General features: G+C 37.6%; 1 long non-coding RNA gene across 1 annotated transcript; it reads left to right on the top strand.

Annotated features, from left to right (window-relative positions):
* The first annotated feature begins 17983 nt into the window (after positions 1 to 17983).
* On the top strand, positions 17984 to 21775 carry LOC116551299. The gene is made up of 2 exons (XR_004268834.1): positions 17984 to 20412; positions 21277 to 21775. It is a non-coding gene; the product is annotated as an uncharacterized LOC116551299 (long non-coding RNA).
* The last annotated feature ends 450 nt before the right edge of the window (positions 21776 to 22225 follow it).

Raw genomic sequence — 22225 nt, 5'->3', positions numbered from 1 at the left:
ATATTAGTTTCAAGTGTTTACTTAACCACCGTTCCCATTAGCTCTCCAAAGTTTCAGTGAGATTCTCAAGGGCGTTATATCTCTGTTGTGTCTATGGGTTTCAGTATATGATGTAGTGCTTCATTTGACAAAATGCATGATCTAGGTTGGCTTTGAAAGTAAAGTAGAACATGAAATGATGAATAAGACCCAGTCTCTGTCCTTAAGGACCTTATAATTCAGGAAGAAAATAAGGTATAAACACAAGTAATTTTCATAAGAGATAGTACAGTCCCTTTGAAAATATAAAATTTTACAAGACAGTACACAGGATAAAATTCTAAACTCTTAGAGAGTGTGAGATCCTTTATGATATGGTTTATTTCTAAATTTCTACTCTTATCTTCATCCACTCCCTGCTTTATCCTACATCAAGTCCTGAGAGAAACAATTTTTAGATTTCCCATAGTAGTTTGTGCTTATCTCTAATAAATGTGTGTCATGTAACTTAATAAATGCTTTTGAACAAACAAATAAATGACCAAATTTAGGGAAGTGATCACTTCCAGATGGTATAAGCAGCAAAGAGTTAAGGAGGCTGTGGTATTTGAGCAACAAAGGATGGGTGAGATTTGAATGAGATGCAGCCCCATGTGGTTAAGATATAAAGGCTGGAAATTTCAGTGCAAAAACTAGACCAGTTTTGGTTTCTACAGTAGTAGAATGAAGGCTAGACTGGGAAGGTAGATTGGTACCAGAAAGAGATTATTCTAAAATGCTGCAAAGTGTTGTTATTGGTGTACCTGTAATGTTAGATTACCATTTAAATGCAAAAATTGGAAGCTTAGAGATTAGATTTTCTTGCATTCTAAAATGAATGTATTCACAAAAAGTGATATTCTGTGTAAGAAAATAGATTTTAAAGTTGGAAAAGTTGGTCAGGGAATTGCTGCAAAAAAGCTATACATTGTTTATTTGTCTGTGAATTTTCCCTGAATATTTCACGAACTCATCCTGACCCATTCCCTACCAACAGAATTTGTAATTGTTTCAAGGACAGAGCCTCAAGTTTTCTGTGATACCCTGCACGATATAGCCATAACAGAAGGGAAAGCATACTACAGCAAACATCAGCTTTCAAAAAGGGCATAAAATCTATGACCTCTAGCGTCAAAGTGAAAAGATGATTAGACTACTATGGTTAGTATTTTTAATTTTAGCCAATCTAATTTTTATATAGTGGTATCTTATGTGTGTTTTCAATAGCATTTTCTTGATTTCTAATAATGAACACTGATTTGTACTTAGTAGAATGTTTGCTAAAATATTTAAAAAGATTTTCCTATGATTGAGTTTTCAAGTTTGAGAACCATTTGTGTAGACTGGATAAAACAATCTTTATAAGATATATGGTCTGCAAATATTTTTCCCCCTATCTTTGACTTGTCTTTTTATAACAAAGTACAAGTTTCTCATTTTTATAGAGACTAACATTTTAATGAATTGTACAATTGGACCTAGTGGATTTCTACAGAATATTTCACCCAACAACCACAGACTATACATTCTTCTCATCTGTATTAGGAACATATTCTAAGCTTGACCTCATGCTATGTCATAAAGCAAGTCTCAATAAATTATTTAAAAAAATCAGAAAAAAAAACTACGTACACTCTTGGATCACAATGCAATAAAAATACAAAAAAATATCAAGATCTCTCAAAACTACACAAATATATGAATATTAAACAGCTTGTTCCTGAATATCTCTTGGGTCAATAAGGAAATGCAGGCAGAAGTCCAAAACTTTTTGAAATTAATGCAAATAGAGATACAACTTACCAAAATATTTTGGATACAGCTAAAGTAGTGTTAGAAGGAATGTTTGCAGTACTAAATACCTTCATCAAAAACTTAGAAAGATCTCAAATTAGCAATCTAATATTTCGTCTAAATAAACTAGAATAAAAAGAACAAACCAACCCAAAGCTAGCAGGATAAAAACAGCATAAAATCAAAGAAGAAATAAAAGAAACTGAGATGCAGATATTTATATAAATGATCAATGAAACCAAGAGTTTGTTCATCAAAAGAATAAACAACACTGGTGGACAACTTGCTAGACTAACAAAGAAAAAAAGAATATCCAAATAAATCAATCAGAAATGACAAAGATTACTTTACAATCAATCCTATAGAAATACAAAAGATCCTCAGAGACTATTATGAGTACCTGCATGTATACAAACAGAAAATCTATGGAAAATAGGTAACACTTTCTAATAATGAATCAGTCATAAAAACTCACCACCTAAAAACAATGCCCTGGACCAGATGGATTCACAGCCAGATTCTACCAGATATACTAGGAAGAACTGGTACTAATCCTACTAAAACTTTTCCAAAAGAGGTGGTGATCCTCTTTAACTCATTAAACAAAGCTAGTGTTTGCTTAATACCAAAATCTGGCAGAGACACAGAAAAAAAGAAGGCTTCAGGTCAATATCCCTGATGAACACATACAAAAGTCCTCAACAAAATAACAAACTGAATCCAGTAGGACATCAAAAAGTTAACACACCATGATCAAGTAGGTTTTATTCCTGCATTGCAAGTCTAGTTCATTGCATAGTCTCATATGCAAATGAGAAAATGTGATTTACCACATAAACAGAAATAAAAGCAAAAACTATATGATCATCTCAATAGATTCAGTAAATGCTTTTGATAAAAATCTAACATCCCTTCATGATAAAAAAAAAATCCTCAAGAAACTAGACATTAAAGGAATATACCTGAAAAGATTAAGAGCTCTCTATGACAAACCCACAGCCAACATCACACCGAATGCGCAAAGGCTGAAGCCATCCCCCTTAAGAACTGGAACAAGACAAGAATACCCTCTCTCACCACTCTTGAGAGGGAGGGAGGGGGCATGAGCTGAAAAACTACCTGTGGGGTATTGTACACACTATGTTGGTGACAGTATAATCCATATCCTGAATCCCAGCATCATGCAAAACATGTAACAAACCTGCACATGTATTCCTTGAATCTAAAATAAAAGTTGAAATTATTAAAGAAATTTTAAAGTTGAAATTATTTAAAAAGAAAGAAATTTTTGCCTAACCTATAGTCAAAGAGAGTTTTCTCTGAGTCTTCTTCTGGAAAATGTTATAATTGTAGTTAAGTTTTAGGTTTTAACTTTAGCTCTATGAACCATACACTTCAAGGTATTGATCAAAGTTCATTATTCTGCATATTGCTATCCAATGATTCTATCATGGATTTTGAAATGACTTTCTTTTCTCCATTTAATACTTTTAATTCAGGACAAGCAACCCCAAAATTGGGGCTTAGCCTGGAAGGGTTGTTTCATCCAGGAAAGAATTCAAAGAAATAGTGTTAGATAGGAATCTTTTATTCAACAGTACTGAAACCTGTGGAGCATAGTTAACACATCAACAGTGTGCTCAGAGTCAGCAATATATGTGTTCTTAGCAACTGTCTTCATGATCGCTTATACCCACTTTTAATGACATGTAAATTAAGGGGCAGATTAATGCAAATTGAAAGGAATGTCATTTAGAACTTTATAGGAAAGTGGCAGCAATTTCTGGGTCATTGCCATTGAAAGTGGTTTTAACTTTCAGATCATTGCCATAGCATCTGTAAATTGCCATGTTTCTGGTGGGAGTGTCCTATGTTAATGAGCAATGAGGGTAGCTAGGGATCCCCCTCATTACTATCTGCTGGTTTTGGCCATTTCTTCACCTTATCTCATCTGGTCCAGATCTTGCTTTGGTCAGCAGGGTTATGGCCAGAAAACAATTCCTGGCAGTCTCCTGCCTCACTTTGACATCTTTGTTGGGAATCTCTATGTATGAAGTTCTGTCTCAATCTGTGTGTGTGCATGTGTGTGTGTGTGTCTATGCCAATACTAAATTATTTGATCACTGTAACTTGCTTATAACTCTTAAAATTAAGTTGTATTTGGTCCTCCAACTTTAATCTTCTTTTCCAGTTTTCTTAGTTATTCCAGGTCCTTTTTATTTTAGAATCAACTTGCTACTCTATCTTTTTTTTTTTTCTTTTTTTTTGAGAAAGAGTCTCATTCTGTCGCCAGGCGCTAGGCTGGAGTGCAGTGGCACAATCTCGGCTCACTGCAACCTCTGCCTCCCGGGTTCAAGCAATTCTCTTGCCTCAGCCTCCCGAGTAGCTGGGACTACAGGCACACGCCACAACGCCCAACTAATTTTTTTTTTTTTTTTGTATTTTTAGTAGAGACAGGGTTTCACCATATTAGTCAGGATGGTCTTGATCTCTTGACCTCGTGATCCGCCCACCTCAGCCTCCCAAAGTGCTGGTCTGGTGGAAATTTGATTGGGGTTTCACTGAATCTATAGATCAATTTGGAGAGAATGAACTGCTTAATACCAAAATTTTTAAATATAAATACAAAATATGTCTTCAGTTACTTAGGTCTTAACTTTTCAGGATCTCAAAGTCAGTTTCATTGGGGTTCTTTTTCTTAATCTCTTAGTTCTGTTTACATCTGCATGGTTTTATTAGACATGCAGGCTGTGATTAAAGTGTAGACACTGTAGCTGCCATCAGCTTAAGCCTTACATTTTTCTAACACGATAAAATTAATGAAGACAACAAATTTAATATCAACCTTAGAACAGAATTCTGATTAATCCCTTTTGAGTTATCTGTCTAATTTGGATCAATTACTGTGTAGGGAGCCAGGCTTCTTCCCCAAGATAACCTCTCCCTCTATCCACTCAAAGTCAGTGTCCCCAGGACTCATTATTGACTCTGTTCTCATTCTACTCACAGTTCTTTGGCATCTATGTGATCAGTCCCAAATTTGATACCATAGTCCAGGTCAATCTCCCTTGTCCCAGACCCATAATCCCCACTGTCTATTAAGTATATCTTCCTGAATGTCTTAGTGACTAATCTAACTTAACATAACAAGACCTACTATCTCCTCTTCCTCTCCTCTTTAAATTGGAACATGTCACTACCCAGCTTAAAAACCTCCAAAGTTTTCTCATTGCCATCAGAATAAAATCAAAACCTCGTGTTTTGGCTACATGACTACATAATCTGGATCCTGTATATACTCCTAGCTTCATCATGTTCTACCGTCTTTTCTCTTCTACAATTTAACATTCTCAAATAAATTCTATTTCTGTACCAAGACATCTGTCCTGCCTCAAAGCTTTTGTCTTTGCTCTTTCCTTTGTCTCAATTTCCTTCTACTGCTCCTTCACAGGGCTGAGTTATTATTATCTGTTTTTCAACTCCAGTATCCCCTTCCCAAATATACCTTCTTCATCCCTGTCTTCTCAACTAAAGTAACATCCCCTTTACTTTCTTATCAGCCCATTCAGTCATTTAATTGCACTTGTCACTGTCATCTAGTTATTTACTTACTTTATTATATGCTCTTTCACTTCTCTAGGATGTAAGATCCTAAAGGCAGACACTTCTTTGGCTGTTCAGTGCCATATGCCAACACTTTGTACCATGTCTGTCACATGAAAACATTTGAAAAATACTTATTATGTCACTCAATATATGAATGAGCAAATACCACTGCAATCCACTCAATAATTTTAAACACCTATCCTTTTGTTACTCCTATACCTGATTTGTGACAAATTGTCTAAGTCATAAACTCTAATTCTTTTAACATAGTCTATCCATCTTGACTCTTCCTCTCCATGATTCCTAGCTTAATTCAGTGCCTCTCCTCACAATCCAGCTTAATTCAAGAATGTGCTTATTGATTTCTCTGCTGCCATTTTCAGCTCCCTGCAGTTCATCCTTGCATGACACAAAATGGATTAAGCTCTGTCCTACTTAGATTCATTCAAGGTATCTGTAACACCTACAGGTTAAAATCTAATTTTAATACCATGATATAGTGTTTACAATCATGAACTGACCCTTAGCTATATTTTCTTGCTGTGCCTTTCCACTTACCTGGAACTCTCCACTTAATTGATATACAACTGCTTGCAGAAAATCCCCCAAAAAAGTTATTTGATTTTCTTATGTATTTCTCATGCAGGTTTCTCTTCCTGTATTGCCCTTGTCACCTATTTTTTTCTGGGAAAAAGAACTATCTTATGATGAAGACTTGCGCATATGTGCATGATCAGGCACTAAAGTCTAATACTGCAAAATAAACTCATCTCTCTAGGGCCCAATAGTCTTGGTTTACTCACAGTGATAGTAAGCCGCGTGACACTCCTTTATGTTTTCTACACTCTCTGTATCTCAATTTCGTATTCTGTAAATATGAATGAAAAGGAAATCTGCTTCATGAGATAATAATATGCATAAATGATAATTCCTTCTGTGTTAATTATTGTTATTAAATGTGGCTCCTCCCTCCTTTGTGTCTCCCTCCATACCTTCTTTCACAGAATCTGCAGTTTGTTGCCCAATTATTTACTCAATCTGTAAGACAGGAGATGCTTCAAGGACAGGACTTCTAACTCTGTATCTCATCAGAAAGACATGCTCAATTAGCATTTGTTAAAGAAGTGAGTACATTAGTTAACAATGAAATTGCTACCCAAATCTAACTGATTTGATATAGACAGAAGGCTTTTTCCATCCTGAAAGGATTGCCAAAACTTCTCACTTATTTCAAATAATCCAAATTACCCTGACTGTCCAGAAAGAAAGAATGATCCATCTCTTAGTAGTACATTTAGCTCACTTTCACTCTGCAAATAGTCTATGGAACTACGTAACTAATGGGATTCGAATGTATAAGGCTTCATACATGTGCTCATTTAATGAATAATTTCATGTGTGAGGTAGGACTATTTAGAGGGGAGATACTCTTTTTATTGCTATTCTCCTCTGAATTCTGTCTTGGTCCTAAGGACTGGGACCTTGCACTTACCCACAGCTCCCAAGAGGATGTTGGAGGAGCATTTTGGAGTCCTTTCTGCATCCTACTGACTCCTCTCCACATGAGGAGATGTTGTTCCTAAAACTAATTGGTCAGACCCAAACAACAATTGGATCACATTTAATCATGGGTCAGAGTCTCTGCATCTTAATAGCAGAGTTTGAGATTGAAAACCCTCCCTTTGACATTCAACACCCAGGTACAGTGTGTACCTGGGCAGTAGCTACCAAAGTCTTATTCTTGGTTTTGATTCCTGCTCCACATAGGTGGCAGGGAAAACTGAGATCAAACAAAAGTTGTCAACATGTGCTTCAGATTAGGTTCTACCAGAGAGCTTCCATTGGGATAAATGCCAGATATAGGTGACGGGGGGATGGAGGCAGCAAACCATATTGCCATATATGTACCTATGCAACAATCATGCATGTTCTGCACATGTACCCTAGAACCTAAAGTATAATAAAATATATATTTAAAAAAAGCAGAAGAGAAGAAGGAAGCCACATCAACACAATGATATCCAAGAGCATCTGAGTCCTGGAGTAGCAGAGAGAATCTGGCAAGCAGAGGGGAGATAGCAGTCCCCTGAACACTGAAGGTGAAAGCTGACCCTGGGAAATAATGCTCATCACTCTACTAGATCAGAATAATTACTAAACATTGACCTTTGGAGCCATAAAGATTTAAGTTTAGATCTGAGGTCAAAAATGTACTAGCCACCACTTTGGGAGGCCGAGGTGGGTGGATCACGAGGTCAAGAAATCGAGACCATCCTGGTCAAAATGGTGAAACCCCGCCTCTACTAAAAATACAAAAAATTAGCTGGGCATGGTGGTGCGTGCCTGTAATCCCAGCTACGAGGGAGGCTGAGGCAGGAGAATTGCCTGAACCCAGGAGGCAGAGGTTGCGGTGAGCCGAGTTTGCGCCATTGCACTCCAGCCTGGGTAACAAGAGCGAAACTCCGACTCAAAAAAAAAAAAAAAAATGTACTAGCCACCTACCATCATTGAGCCTGGTTTTCGTCTCAATAAATTCTGATAATACCAAAAAACAAACAAACAAACAAACAAAACCCAACAATTCCAGAATCCATACGATACTGCAGACAATATCAGAGTCTCTGGAGGTGAAACACAGTCATCACTACAATTTGAACACCCCACAAAAATTCCAATGTGCAGGTAAGTTTAAGAATCATTGCTGTAAGATAATCAGAAATATCATTCAAATATGAACAATAGTTTGTCCTTTGAAGTACAGGAGTTGTTAAACATTGAATGCCTTAGCCATCTACTTAATCAGCTGCAGGAAGAGAATCTTCAATTTTCTACCTCCATTCACCTGTCTCTTTCAGTGGCCAGACAAGCACTAATAACACTGGCTCTGTCTAGACTGGAACCAACTTCTTACCCAGTACAGGTGGAAAGTGGGTTGGCAGCATCTAGTGCTTGAGTGTGGAGAGAGAAAACAGGGTAGAATTCCCTCCAAAAAGAAGAAAAATAGAACTATCATGCTGCCCAGTAATCCCATTTCGGGGGTATATATCCAACGGAGATGAAACCAGTATATTGAGGAGATATTTGCACTCCCATGTTCATTCCAGCATAATTCACAGTAGCCAAGATATAAAAACAATCTAAATGTCCATCAACAGATGAATGATTAAAGAAAATGTGGTGTGTATATATGTGTGTGTGTGTGTGTGTATGTGTGTGTGTAATTTTTTTCCTTGCCGTGCCTTTCCACCTACCTGGAACGCTACTTAATTGATATATAAGAGCTTGCAGACAATCCCCCCCCAAAAAAGTTACTTGACTTTCTTATGTATTTCTTAACACACACATATATATACACATACACACACACATACATACATATACACACACAATCACAATTGTATAGTACTCAACCTTAAGAAAAGGAAATCCTGCCACATTCTACACCATGGATAAATTGGAAGACATTATGTTAAATGAACTAAACCAGACACAGAAGGACAAAAACTACATGATTTTACCTACATGAGGTACCTAAAATAGCCAAACTCATAGAAACAGAGAACAGAGTGATGGCTGTCAGGGGCCAGAGGGAGAGAAAAATGTGGGGTTGCTGTTTAACTGTTATAAAGCTTAAAATATGTAGAATGAATAAGTTCTACGGATCTGTTATACAACTTTGTGCCTGTACTTAACAATAATGTTTTGAATACTTAAAAATTTGTTAAGAGTGCAGGCCTCCGTGTGTACCTATGCAACAATCCTGCATGTTATTCACATGTACCCCAAAACCTAAAATGCAAAATTAAATAAATGGAAAAAAAAGAGTGCAGGCCTCATATTGAATGTTCTTACCACAATAAAAAAAGTAATTAATTTTTTTAGAAAGTAGATGTGTCATAGGTGTGCTTTCTACTTGAGTATTATGAAGTTTGAATAAGGAGTGTATGAGATGTTGGTCCATTACTAAAAGAAAAAATATCTGATTGTATTATTTACTCAGAGGGAACAAGCGTGAGAAATACATGAAGAACAGCTGAGGCAGACATGATAGGTTATCTGCTTTCTCTGTAAGCGGCAGTTAAAACTACAGGAAAAAGAAGAGAAAATGTCTGGAGAAAGAGGGATTGTGTTGGGAGAAACAAAGAATCACTGGAGGTGCTTCTGTGCTCAGAACAGTAGCTGAAACATGCTAATGATCAATTTAACACCTGCCATTTTAATTAGCACCTAAGGATAAACTAAATAGAAAGAGAGAGGGTTGGAAACAGTAAAATGGTCTGAGAAGCAGCCCAAGGTCAAAGTGAAAAATCAAGCAGCACTGTTTGTAGAAGGAAATGATAGAGTTTGGTAGTGAGAGGTAGCACAACTTTTATTTAGGAGTTGTTTAACTTATTAGCTTATCTTTATGCTGTAAAATTTGGAACTAAAGCTAATTGTTGAATGGTCTCAAGAAAAGTGATTCTACAGAAACTATTTTAAAAGTTTTTCCGGTAATACCAAGATTTTAAAGAATCAAAAGAGCAAAGAGTGCATGAGAACTCATGAGGTGCCTGTTGTATGAGATCCAGCCATCTTACTTCTATTAATTTGAACTACTGATATGGTTCGGCTGTGTCCTCAACTAAATCTCATCTTGAATTGTAGTTCCCATAATTCCTACATGTCCTGGGAGTGACTCAGTGGGAGGTAACCTTCATGCTGCTTTCCTGACACTGAGTGAGTTCTCACAAGACCTGATGGTTTTATAAGGGGCTTTTCCCTGGTTTTGTGTTTTTGATGTCTCTGAATCCTGCCACCCTGTGAGGAAAGACATGTTTGCTTCCCCTTCCACAATGATTGTCAGTTTTCTGAGGCCTCCACAGCCATGGTGAACTGTGAGTTAATTAAACCTATTTCCTTTATAAATTACCCAGTCTCGGGTATGTCTTTATTAGCAGCCCGAGAATGGATTGATATAGTAAATATAGTAAATTGGCACCAGTAGAGTGGAGTACCTAAAAATGAGGAAGCAACTTTGCAACTGGGTAATAGGTAGAGGATAGAACAATTTGGAAGGCTTAGAAAAAGACAGGAGAATATAGGAAACTTCTGAACTTCCTAAAACTTGTTGAATGGTGTTGACCAAAATGCTGATAGTGATATGGATGATGAAGTCCAGACTGAGGTGGTCTCAGGTAGAAATGAGGAACTTGTTGGGAACTGGAGTAAAGGTCACTCTTGCTATGCAAAGAGACTGGCAGCACTTTGTCCTTGCTCTACAGATCTGTGGAACTTCGAACTTGAAACACATGATTTAGGGTATCTGGCAGAAAAAATTTCTAAGGAACAAAGCATTCAAGAACAAGCAGAGCATAAAAGTTTGGAAAACATGCAGTCTGATAAGATAGAAAAGAAAACCCCATTTTCTAGGGAGAAACTCAAGCTGGCTGTAGAAATTTGCATAAATAATGGGGAGTCAAATATTAATCACCAAGACAATGTAGAAAATGTCTCCATGGCATGTTAGAAACCTTCACTACAGCTCCTCCCATCATAGGCCTGGAGGCTTAGGAGGGAAAAATGGTTTTGTGGGTGTGGCCCAGGGCCCCACTGCTCTATGCATCCTCCAGACATGGTACTTTGCATCCCAGCTGCTTCAGCTCTAGCTATGACTAAAAAGGGCCAATATACAGCTGTAGCCATTGCTTCAGGGGGTGCAGGACCCAAGCCTTGGTGGCTTACATGTGGTGTTGGTCCTGCAGGTACACAGAAGTTAAGAACTGAGGTTTGGAAAACTCTGCCTAGATTTCACAGGATGTATGGAAGGGCCTGGATGTCCAGGCAGAGGTCTGCTACAGGGGCAGAGCCCTCATGGACAACTTCTGCTAGGGCAGTGCAAAAGGTAAATGTGGGCTTGGAACCTCCACACAGAGTCCTCACAAGACACTACATAGTGGAGCTATGAGAATAGGGCCACTGTCCTCCAGAACCCAGAAATTTAGATCAACAGCTTGCACTGTGTGCCTGGAAAAACCACAGACACTCAATGCCAGTTGTGAAAGCAGCTAGGAGGGTGGCTGTACCCTACAAAGCCACATGGTAGAAGCTGCCCAAAGCCATAAGAGCCTACCTCTTAAATCAGCATGGCCTGGATGTGAGACATGATGTTAAAGGAGATCATTTTGGAACTTTAAGGTTTAATGATTGCCCTGTTGGAATACAGACTTGCATGGGACCTATAGCCCCTTTGTTTTGGCCAATTTCTCCCACTTGGAATGGGTCTATTTGCCCAATGCCTGTATCCCTGTTGTATCTAGGAAATAACTAACTTGCTTTTGATTTTACAGGTCATAGGTAGAAAGGACTTGCTTTGTCTCAGATTAGACTTTCGACTTGGACTTTTCAGTTAATGCTGAAATGAGTTAAGACTTTGGGGACTGTTGGAAGGGCATGATTGTGTTTCAAAATATAGGAACATAAGATGTGGGAGGGGCCGGGGTGGAATGATACAGTTTGGCTGTGTCCCCACCCAAATCTTTTATTAAATTACAGTTCTCATAATCCCCACATGTCATGGAAGGAACCTGGTATGAGGTAATTGAATTATGCAGTTACCCTCATTCTGCTCTCATGATAGTGAGTCAGTTCTCATGAGTTCTGAAGGTTTTATAAGGGGCTTTTCCCCTTTTGCTCAGCACTTCTCTTTGCTGCCACCATGTGAAGAAGGACATGTATGGTTCCCCTTCCACCATGATCGTAAGTTTCCTGAAGCCTCCCCAGCCATGCTGAACTGTGAGTCAATTAAACTTGTTTTCCTTTATAAATTACCCAGTCTTGCATATGTCTTTATTAGCAGCATGAGAATGGACTAATACAGCTACTATCCAACTCTTTAATAGTGGGTAAATACAAACTCTCATTACTTAAAAGTTTAATAGCCAAAATGCAGCAAAATTCAAATATAAATAAAACCCATATAAATAATTATGCATTTGTTTGGGAGGATGTTGGATGATATGTCATAGTAATTCAAAGTAACATCATAAACATCCCCAATGTCATAGACTTTGGGGAAAATAGGACTTACCATATTTACCTAATATTGGGGCTAGTAGGACTGTGTGATACTAATTTGCAGGGTAGACCTACCCTGAGTTGGTATAAAGTTCATTCACAGCTCTAGCTGTTAAGCCTTTCCATGTGAAACTGTGCTTGTCTTAGGACATGAATCTGTTGCCAGCCATGAAGCCATACTCAGGAAAGATGATTAAAGTGATAGCATAGTTCTCAGCTTTTCTAAAATCATGAAAATGAAGTTTCACCTCTAGTGAGATCTGACAAGTCTCCGCTATTCACCACATAATAGATGTGATATGATTATCGATAGTGCTTAGGAGAAGAGAAGGACATCGGGGATTATCAGAAAGTCACATCCCTGGTTGAGTTTTTCTTATACATGCCTAGAAAAAATAGAATTAATAGACTGTCAGATGTTCATATAAGCAGATGAGGAATGTGACACCTGAGATCACAAAGTCTCACGGCAAAGGTAAGCCTAAATACTTATCTCCAGGGTCCCTCATCTATCACCAGTTAAAATATCAATTAATAGAAAATATCTCAGAATTTTAGATATAAAAATAAATGATCTCTGCAATCATTTTCCAATAACAGCATTTGAATAAAAACCAATGAAAAATCAAGGCAATGTTCACTAAATCTCATTCTGCAATAAAAATATTCTTGAACATGTAATTTAATGTGATTTAAACATGTAATAACTTTTTGTATATGCTTAACATCAATTTTAATCTTATTCTGTAGTTGCATTTTAATTCACATTTTTAGTCTGGTAATCCAGAGTGTGATAATATAATACTGGCATTATGATAACTGTATCTTTAAAGTATCATTATGATAACTGTATCTTTAAACAGGCTATAGAAGGCTGTTCCTTGTAAAGAGGATTGTTCTGTGGTTTTTGTGTTCTTTTGTTTTCTTGCATGTTTGTTGTCAAAATAAGGTGGGATGCTATGAAAGGCAAACGATAACAGGTATTAATGAGAAGAAAGAAAAGTCCCTTGCTTTCTGATCCAGGAGAAACAATAGTACCAAGTATGCCAAGAATATATTCTGGTCTTCCAAACAAAAGAATATAAAACTTTCTAAAATCCTTTAATTAGTTTTAATTAAGAATATGATTATCAAGGTAAGTTGTACCATCTTCTTGTCTTGGGCCCTTTCAAATATGTAAGGTATGCTTGAGCAATTATTCCTGTGATGGGAACTAATCATGCACTGACTTGTATTTTAAGATATGTGAAAGAGTCATTCAGGAAGATTTAATAATTTTTCTTATTTTAGATTCTGTGGAACACTTTGTTAATTGCTAGAATTTTCCTTGTAAGAATAAGAGTTAAGAACTTGAACTAGAACTTCAAAGATTTCAAAAGCACACCTCACAATATTCTCTGTGAAATGATACTATTGTTTGTTTCATTTTTATGGGTAGGTATATGTATTTATGGGGTACTTTAGATATTTTGGTACAGGCACATCAATGTGTATAACAATCACATCACAAATGTGATATCCATCACCTAAAGCATTTATCATTGCTTTGTGTTACAGACATTCCAATTATGCATGTTTAGTTTATTTTTTATTTTTTGTAGAGATGGGGTTTCACCATTTTGCCCAGGCTGGTCTCAAACTACTAGACTCATAGGATCTGCTCACCTCAGCCTCTCAAAGTGCTGGGATTAAAGGCTTTAGCTCCTTTAGTTGTTTTTCAATGTATAATAAATTATTGTTGATTTAGTCACTTTGCTGTGCTATCAAATACTAGATTTTATTCATTCTAACTAAGTTTTTATATTTATTAACTATTCCCACTCCCCACCCTCCCCTGTTGTTGACTTTGGGTCAGACCCGCTACATCAAGGAATTTAGGAGAACAATATTAGATCAACTACTGGAGTCCCTTCATTTTTATCTATTTTATTTTATTCAAAGACATCACCTAAAATGAACAAAACAGTTAACATATAGAAATCAAAATGGGATCTGTTAGCACAATTTTAAACAATAAATTTTAGTGAAAAATTGATTGGGTGTCAATAGAAAAATAGCCCCTTTGTGTGTGTCTCTCTCTCTGGCCTTACCATGTAAAAGTCCTTCTCCAATCCTGTTATCTTGAGAAATGCTTCCCATTATTTGATTCACTTTGGCCTATAAAATTCTTACTTACATGAAATGAATGTGGTGAGAATTAAAAATTCATTTTAGTAAATTGCTTTTGTTAAAAACTATCTTAAAAATTGTACACAATAAAAAATATATACCACATAGTTTTACTTAGGTCAAAATGCAGCTCGTTTTTTACCAAACCTTGAAAAGAAACAAGATTTTTAAAATTGGAGAGAAATTCCTAGGCCTGGCATTTATGTGATGTCTAAATATCATCTTTCAACAATAAATGTGCCATATGGAATAGTATATCTTAGAAAATTTTGAATATGGCCAAGAAATTCAAAATTCTTTTTTGCACTATATTAGTCAAGGATAGCTCATTGAAATAGTATTCTATATCTAGGAGTATTACTTAAAATATATAGGTGAGAATCATTCTTTGGTGTAAATTTAGAAAGGCCTTATAACAAACATTTTATGATTCTATGCATTTAGCCATGAAGACTTGGCTTTAGTTTTCATCTATTAAATGTAAAGATGTATAGTCCAGTTACTGGGAATTTTGTAAGAAATGGCTAAATTTGTCCGTGAAATTTTAACTTAAGTTCAGGAAACCTATTTGAAGGATATAATGAAAGAAACAAAAGGCAGTAAGTCATGGTTCCTAGTCTAAAAGATTTATAGTTCAGTAATCAAACATAAATAATGAAAAGAACAAATATATACATAGTGATATATGCCTGATGTATCTGCATGTATATATACAGAAATAATTATGTTAGATATTATAAATACATATATATTTGAGACTTTTCATCATGTATATTTAAATACATATATTTAGAGGAGCCACAAGTACATATAACAAAAGGAAACACAAGAGTGGCATGAACGAAAAGCAATGGAGCCAGTGAAGAGAGAGATGTCTGGTTGGAGAAAATCACAGCAGGTCTTATGGAGGCTGTGGGACCTTGTAGTGATGATTAAGATTTTTCCAGAATGGGTGAGTTATCAATAAATAGAAATGAGGCCATTTTTAAGGTGCAAAAAGAAAATAAGTACAGTACACATTAAACAGCCAATATCCAAAGACAGAAAATGAAATTCCACACCAGTCCAGAATGACTGTGATAAGAGGGTGAGGTGTAGTGGAGATAAGCCTGGATAGCACTTTGGAAATCCAGATTTATGTGTTTAATTTTATCAATCCTACCCTCCATAGGTTTTATCAGACCAAGCCTTTATCAAATCATACTTCTAAATATTTGATTTTATCGAGTTGGCTGAAAACACTGAAGGTTTTTGACCAGGGAAGTGACAAAATCAGAGCTAAGAATTTGGAAGTTTCCACTTAATATATATGCAGTAAGAGAAACAGGAAACAGGATTACCATTCAGAAACCTTTGTACAGTGGTCCAGGAGAGACATAATATGGAGTGAACTTTAAGTGTTGGAATGAGAAAGGGAAGGGAAAGAAGAAACAAACATGGAGGTATTTCCTGGGTAGCTGGTGACTGAAATACACATGGCTCAAGAGTTCAAGAGTAGCCTGGGCAACACAGTGGGACCCATTCCCTACAAAAAAGATAAATAAATAAATAATTAGCTGGGTGTAATGGCATGTACCTGCTGTTCCAGCTATTTGGGAGGCTGAGGTGGGAGGACCACTTGAGTCTGGGAGGTTGAGGCTGCAATTCAGTGAGCCATGATCATGCCACTGCACACCAGCCTGGGTAACAAAGTGAGGTCCTCTCTCAAAAAAGAAAAAAAAAGGTACATGTGGAGCCAACAGGCCAGACAGGACTGACTTTGTGAGTCAGCAGAATAACTTTCCAGTAAATAACCACATCTGCCCAACAACCATCTCCTGAGCATTCACCACACAGACAGCCTCATAAGCTGTGCTGGGTCTGGGTCCACACAGATGAGTAAGATAATATAGACAGTGCATGCAGGGACTTGATAAACTCATAAAAAAGGAAAGCAAGTACATTTCTATCCTTACATTCAAACTTAATAACTGCATAAAACTCAGAAAAGTGGTTTCTGTTGGAACTTGTTGTGAGGAGTAGGAGCCAGAGAAAGTGAGCTGAGGGGACAGGGAACATTTGGGAAACATTGGGGTTAAAAGGAACACCCAGGAAATGTGGTACAGAGAGAGGATTCGTTCAGTGATGGGGAATGATTGAAAGTATATGGAAATAGTGAAGGTGCTAGGGATTAAAAGTTTATGCCCCCTAAAATTTGTATGTTGCAGCTGAATCCCCAATGTGATGGTATTTTGAGGTGGCCTTAGAAGATAATCAGGTCATAACGGTGGAGCCCTCATGTGTGATCAGTGCCCTTATGAGAAGAAGCACAAGACCTTGCTTTGGCTCTCTGCTCTCTGCCATGTGAGAATGCAACCAGAAAACAGCCATCTGCAAACCATGAAACGAGACCTTGAGAGATGCTGGATCTGTAGACACCTTGATCTTGGACTTCCCAGCCTCCAAACCAGTGAGAAATAAATGTTTGTTGTTTACGCCACACGGTCTGTAACAACTTGTCATAACAACTGACTTAGACAGGGAAGACAAAAAGAGGTTTTGCACTTTGAATAAAACAGAAGGAGAGATGAGGGAAACAGAATGTTAGAAGTAGACTGGAGGCAAAAATTGTCAGTATGAAAGAGTAAATGCCAAGTACACAGAATTTTCTTATTGAGTAAGTATGTAATAGAAGCCAGTTGAAATCCAGTTTCATTGGGAATGCTAATTTAAATGAGTCTTTATCTTTCTGTTCCCCCGCCCGGATGGTGATGTTGAAGGCTTCAGTTGCTACATGGAAGGGTCTGAGCAGTGAAGTCTCAGGCTTCTTCATGTAATGTCCTCAGGTGTAACTAGGTTTTTAGTATTTACAGTTGATGTGAAAACATGCTTTTATAAGCCTATCTTGTTGGCATTTGAAATATAATTATTTTGGTGGCATTTAAAACTTTCTCTTAAAGAATAAAGCAGAGTCTGATTATCTAGAATTGCATATCCACACCATAAGACATAATGCAGTCATCAAAAAGAATGAATGAGAGGTAAACCATTTGTCTTGGAGTGACTTCCACAAAGAAATGGTGAGTGGAGGCCAGGCACGGTGGCTCACACCCGTAATCCCAGCTCTTTAGGGGGCTGAGGCGGGCGGATTACCCGAGGTCAGGAGTTTGATACCAGCCTGACCAACCTCAAGAAACCCTGCATCTATTAAAAATACAAAATTAGGCAGGTGTGGTGGTGCATACCTGTAATTCTTGCTTCTTGGGAGACTGAGGCAAGAGAATCGGTTGAACCTGGGAGGCGGAGGCTGCAGTGAGCAGAGATCGCACCACTGCACTCCAGCCTGGGCAAGGAGAGCGAAATTCTGCCAAAAAAAAAAAAAAAAAAAGTGAGTGGAAAAATAGCATAAAGAAGGATAACAGTATGATACTGGTTTTTATGTACAACAAACTACTGTAAAACTTCCTGTACATGTATACTTGCACACATGTAAAGTATGATAGCATGAGCTTACAGATAATATGGAATAACACATAGTGGGTATTTACAAGGATTCCAGAGGGAAAGAAAAACGAAAAACTATACCTTAAAAAGTATATGTGCAGTAATTAAATTTATGAATTCATATAAAAGTTTACATTTATCTGAAAGTGTACTTGGAATATATTTATAAAGAAATTGGGGGGTTGGAAAGGTTTAAAAGCAGAAGCACATTTGATAGAGTAATACTGAATTTCAGACATCGAGAGAGCAAAAGTCTGGATTATTTTTCAGTTTCTTACACCACCAGAAACCCATTCTATTTCTTCTTGTATTCAAAGTATAATCTCTAGAAACTGAGCTCGCTGAACTGATCAATTTTGTTTCATGTATGAGCTCTTCCTGTGAAATCTCCTTTGAACATTAGAGCCAATGGATGAAAACTGGCTTTTACTCAACTATCACAGAGTCATTTTTCAAGGAGCTGTCCTCTCCATCTGCCTAGTTCAATCATTATTTACTTTATTCCACCACTTGAAAGCAGACCAACTTCAGTTGTGGCTGAGTTCCCTACCTGACTGCAAAGTTTCCAGGATTTTCTCCAGAGCTAAATGTTACACTAAATAGTATTCTGAGCTATGCTTCTGTGATAGTGTAGAGCCTTCAGCAATCTGGTTTATGCGTTTTTTTTGCAGCATTTATCAGCAAAGTAGTTAGAAGCATCATATTGCATTAATGAAGAATTCCCCTTGGTCTCTACTGCCATTGCCAAGCTAGGGACAACCTATGAGAGAGATGTCTGAACCAGAATCAGGATAGCAGAAATAACAAGCAGATTACTGGTAAATAAATGAACACGGTGCTTGACGGCTCTGGGGATCATATGTAGTAGGCCTTTGCTCAGGAAGTAGAATATACTTTTCTCCATCACTGTATATTCAAATTTTTCTCCTTTTCAAGATTCAATTTAAAGGTTTATCTTGCAGCAGGGATTTGGTCATATGTTTCATATTTGAGATGCTCTTATGTGTGTTTATTACACAGCTAAGTATTAGCAAGCCCTTCCTGTCTCCTCCCCAGCTAGATGTATTCCTGTACTCTTTTTCCCCTTTTCTATCTTGCAGTAGAAACTAGCCTGAATCTTTTTATTCAGGTGTGTATTAACCTTCTACCTAATATAGTAATAAAGTAGTTTGTCTCTACTTTCAAAGTTAACAACTGAAAGAAGAGGAGTTCTTCCCTGTCCGATGTGTTACTCCACAAGCACACAGATAATAGCAAGATATGTGACAGTCTGTTGACTGAATCATTTCTCAGCCGAGATGGAATATTGGGCCACCATCTTTGAGAGGAACATGGGGATTCTGCAGGCAGCTGGATGTGCATTCACAGCGATGTTTTCTATCCAGAGATATTTTGATTGGTTCCTCTCACCTTCGGTCAAGTCTGGCAATGCAGAGACAGGATTGGAAAGAGCCTACTCCTCCCTTCTCATGAAGCAGTAGATTTTGTTCCTGCTGTGTCTTTCCAAACCTAGCAGCATAATCAGTGTTGTGTTTTTACAATCTGTTATTCTTCTAAAAATGAGAACAATGACCTTTGTGTTAATTAGTTGATACAAGAGCCTGCTGGGACTAAAAGAATAAGGCTTAATGGGACTTGAGATTATATATTCCAGTCATATCTGTGAAAGTAGTAACTAATGTTAATGGTGACATCAAATAGACATGCATTCATACTAATGTGCTTTTTATCTCTTTCCTAGCAATACAATAAACATACTAAAGACTGCCCCCCAAAGTCTAAAAACATTGAGAAAAATACTTCATTGTTCTTTTTGAAATGAACAAATGGGTCTGTTGCTTTACATTTAGAGAAACATCACATGAAAATGTGTTTAAGAACTGGAGAAAAACATACTGAGACTATTACACAATACAGCCAACATGTTCTAAAATATATATATAGCTCTGGTTTCCCAACTTTTTGTACACCCTTCATATCATGTAGTAGTGTTCTGAAGAAGAAATAAGTAGTGAAAGAATACAGAATTGTAAGAAAAGGGAGAAGTATTATTTCAGATAGGGTACAGGAAGAAAAGCTAATGGAATGTTCATTTTATCTGTAACCCCTCTAGATTGTGCCTGCTTCAGCACCACATGTTCTTCCAATGGAGGCATCTGATACCTCTCGTACTGCCTGTCTCAAGCAAGGATGGCTCGGTCTATAGGGGATCTTGCCCAGGGATCCACTGAACCCATCTTCAGCCCTGAACTTCTGGAAATTGTATGTGAGATTTTCTGTAACCATTAAGTGGACATTTTTCTTGGGAGTTTAAAAAATTTTAAGAGTGTAAACTAGATGATAAACTATTTGTTTTATACCCTGATGTATAGACAAAGGACATTACCAGGCAGCATACACACAAAGGCTTCTGGAATAACATCCCTGGGAATACACACAGAGACAAGAGGATGTGGTGTCCCACTTAGGCCATTGCACTCTGCAACAGCAGATAGGGTTGTTCAGGCTCTGGAGGAAAAACACAGCCTTCAAGTTGTTGGCTTTTAGCTGAATCATTAGAGATACACTGCTCTGGGTGTAACCAAGGTCCATGGTCTAAGCCTTACGGTAACAGTCTAAGTGTCCCAGAAAATCCTGGTCTCCACCCAAACTCTGCTCCTGCATGTATCATTAGTTCAGCGGGGCAAGGAAGGAGAGATTTTCCCTCTAACGTAGTCTGGGAGCTGGGGTCCATGTTTTGTGGTTGCAGCACTGACAGCACTTCTAGCCTAAGTCACTCCTACAGAGATGGATTTGGAAATTGTAGCAAAAGCTGGATAAGAAAGTAAGAAAACTCTGGTTCCTTGTTTCTCGCTCTGAAGTTTAACACCTAGTTGAGAATAAGCAGGCTTCTGATCAAAAGTAGATAGTCCAAGAAATCACTTGTGTTACTCCCCACTTTAGGTAACTTTGGTTACCCTCCTTTCTCCCAGTTTGATGCATCCAGTATTCCTTGACTTACAAAGAAGCCACGCACTCTGCTCCCTTTACTCCCATAGGCACTGTTCCTAGTGTCATCGCCAGGGAAGCTGTTCATTATTAATTCATCTGTTTGGTTATGTTTGGTAATTTATGTGCTGATTTAGTTTATGATGAATTTGTGGTGCCCCACAGGAGCTGCTGTAATAAGATTCTGACGTCCTAGCTCCTTTGTGTTCAGATATGAAAGCTGGGAAGAGGCTGAGAAAAACCAGAGGAACTCCTGGGAAATGGTCACAGGGAGCAGGATCTCAGGGGACCTGGGAGGCTGCTGTGGTAGCCATGTAACTCTGCTCCAAACCTCCTGGATTTAGCTCTTCACTTTGTTCTCTGCCTAACATGCTATTTGCAAGCCCTCTATTTTCAAAAAAACATAACTATCTGAAAAAAGGTTTAAAATTAAATCATTCTTACTTTGGTGTTAATTCATTATGTTTCTCCCAATTTGCAGCTGAGTTCAGATGCATTGGTGGTTAAACTGAGAAAGGAGAGAGAGAGAGATTATTTTGTACTTTGGAGCCAGAGTAGATATTGGAAGGGTGGTAAGATTAGATTATCAGCTAGGGTTTGCTCAGCGAGACCTCTAAAGAAACATGGAAACTGGAAACTAAATTAATAAAAAAATGGTGAGAAGTATCAAGACAAGCCCTACTTATTTCACAATTACACTTGGGCTGGCACTGCCCCATGACATTTAATGGAATCTTCCTTTTCTTTCTCCCTCTTCACATCTGTTTCCTCTTCTTGTTCCACATCTTCTTCTCCCTTCTTTTTTCCTTCCCTTCCTACCTTCTCAAACACTTGACCTCTACTAGATCCCAGGAGAGAACTGTTGTTACTATAATCCTGCTACAAAATTGATTAAATCAAATCATTAAAGTGTTAGCAACAGATGGGAAACTGGAGAGCATCAGCTCCTTCAACTGGAAAATAAGAAAAGTGAAGCTCCAAAAAGAAAAGTCTCCAATTAGCACAAGGTCATTCTGGGACTAGAATCCAGGTTTCCTGACTCCCAATTAATGGTTCTTTCTGCTCCACTTAGAAATCCCTGAGTAAGCCAAAATCTATATACCCCACATGATAT

This window comes from Sapajus apella, unplaced genomic scaffold, assembly GCF_009761245.1.
Source record: "Sapajus apella isolate SASKATOON/1434 unplaced genomic scaffold, GSC_monkey_1.0 scaffold9, whole genome shotgun sequence".
Lineage (NCBI taxonomy): Eukaryota > Metazoa > Chordata > Mammalia > Primates > Cebidae > Sapajus > Sapajus apella.
This window is presented reverse-complemented; position numbering and strand designations above follow the sequence as displayed.